At 44.9% G+C, this 2377-nt stretch overlaps 1 non-coding gene across 1 annotated transcript; it reads left to right on the top strand.

The window, feature by feature from the left end:
• The first annotated feature begins 563 nt into the window (after positions 1-563).
• LOC132242464 (small nucleolar RNA SNORA76) lies at positions 564-704 on the top strand. Its single transcript, XR_009454650.1, has one exon. It is a non-coding gene; the product is annotated as a small nucleolar RNA SNORA76 (small nucleolar RNA).
• Positions 705-2377: the final 1673 nt, after the last annotated feature.

Genomic DNA, 2377 nt, shown 5'->3' with positions numbered 1-2377 from the left:
TGGGGCTGCTGGCAGACAGGGGCCGGGGCTGTGGCGGGAAGGACTGGGCGGGGGCGCGGAGGATGGGCCGAGACCTGCCCCTGTGCCCACCGCAGCTTCGCGGTCCACAGTTCCTTTCAAGGTGCACAAATTCGTGCGCTGGGCCCTAGTAGATCAATAAGATCCAACTTTTAAAAAACTGTGTGGCTCATTAGGGAAAACTCAAATGATCAATAAAAGATATGCTAAAGTTCACAAGTAATCAGTAGTGAAAATTAAAACAATAGTGTCATATTGCTTTATATACATCAGGATGGCAAACATCAGAAAAGTGGATCCATGAGGAGGCTGGCAAGGACTTGGGGAGGTAGGAACTCTCAGGCAATGCTGATGGGAATACAAACAGGCACTCTCACTGAATTTAGCATAATCTGTAATAGAAGCTCTTTGGCCAAGTGATGTCATCTCAATAAACTCTCATTCCCATCTACAAGAGGACAGCAAATAGGATGTTAATCTTATTTGTGGTAGAGGAGTTCTGGAGGTACTCCAAGTGTCCCTCATTAAGAGATAAGAAAAGTAACGCACTGCCTTTGAGTCCCCGCTGCGCCTGCGTGTGTCGCGGGGGGGGGGGGGGGGGGATGCCGGGGGGTCAGGCTGCAGCGCCAGAGCAGTTGCTTGCGCACAACTGGAGCCCACGACCCTTTTAACCACAAGTGACACGGCCACACACAAAAAAGAGAGAGAGAGAGAGAAAGAGAGAGAGAGATAAGAAAAGTAAAATGTGGAAGATGCATATTATGGCATAATATGTAGCAGTAAGAAGAAACGGTCTATGTGGATAATTGTTTTTGTGTTGTTTTTTTGTTGTTGTTAACCTCACCCAAGGATATTTTTAATTTTTTTTTTTGATTTTTATTGATTTCAGAGAGGAAAGGAGAGAGAGGGAGAAACATAAATGATTTGACAGAATCATTGATTGACTACCTCCTGCACACCCTCTACTGGGGATCAAGCCCACAACCTGGGCATGTGCCCTGATAGGGAATGTGCCCTGACCAGGAGTTGAACTGTGACCTCCTGGTTCATATGTCAACACTCAACCACTGAGCCACACTGGATATTTTTCCAATGATTTTTAGGGAGAGTGGGAGGGAAGAAGGGAGAGACAAGAGAGGGAGAGAGAGAGAAACATCGATGTGAGAGACACATTGATTGGTTGCCTTCCACACACCCCAATTGGGCTGGGATTGAACCTGCAGCACAGGTACAGGCCCTTGACTGGAAATCAAACCCTTGACCCTACAGTGTGTGGGCCAATACTCTAACCACTTAGCCACACCAGCCAGGGCTGGATAATTGTGTTTTACATGTTCAATGAGAAAAGCAGGAAAAATTTTAAGTCAGTATATTCATATGTTACTATATCAAACTAAAAGGGTTTTGCACAGCAAAGAAAGCCATCAATAAAATAAAAAGACAACCCAGTGAATGGAAGAATATATTCACCAATGATACAACTGATAAGGGGTTCATATTCAAAATTTATAAAGAACTTATAAAACTTAACACCAAAAAAACAAACAGTCCAATTTAAAAAAGGGCAAATGACCTGAATAGACACTTCTCCAAGAAAGACATTCAGTGGGCCAATAGACATATGAAAGGATGCTCAATGTCACTAATCACCACGGAAATGCAAATTGAAACTGCAATGAGATATCCCCTTGCACCTGTCAGAATGCATATCTATATATATAAAAGCCTAAGCGACCATTATGACCAAACACCTAGTCAACCGGTTGCTATGATGTGCACTGACCACCAGGGGACAGACGCTCAATGCAGGAGCTGCCCCTTGGTGGTCAGTGAGCTCCCACAGCCAACCTCCCACAGCTGGCCAACCTCCCACGATCCTTTCCCCTGGCCGGCCCCAAGATGGCCCTGATCGCCAGCCAGGCTGAGGGACCCCACCCGTGCACGAATTTGTTCACCAGGCCTCTAGTCATCAATAAATCAACAAACAAGTGTTGGTGAGGTTGTGGAGAAGAGGGAACCCTTGTGCACTGTTGGTGGGAATGTAGATTGGTGCAGCCACTGTGGAATGCAGTATGGAATTATCTCAAAAAATTAAAAATGGAATTGTCTTATGACCCAGCAATTCTACTTCTGGCAATATATCTGAAAAAACTCCAAACACTAATTCGAAAGAATATATGCATCCCTATGTTCAGTGAAGCACTATTTATAATAGCCAAGCTATGAAAGCGCCCAAGTGCCCATACATAAATAAGTAGATTAAAATGCTGTGGAACAGCCCTGGCCATTGTGGCTCAGTTGGTTGGGTGTCATCCTATGTACCAAAAGGTTGCAGGTTTGATTCCCCATTAGGGCACAT

This window comes from Myotis daubentonii, chromosome 9, assembly GCF_963259705.1.
Source record: "Myotis daubentonii chromosome 9, mMyoDau2.1, whole genome shotgun sequence".
NCBI lineage: Eukaryota > Metazoa > Chordata > Mammalia > Chiroptera > Vespertilionidae > Myotis > Myotis daubentonii.
The sequence above is the reverse complement of the archived record's forward strand: the minus strand, read 5'-3'. Positions and strand labels throughout refer to the sequence as shown.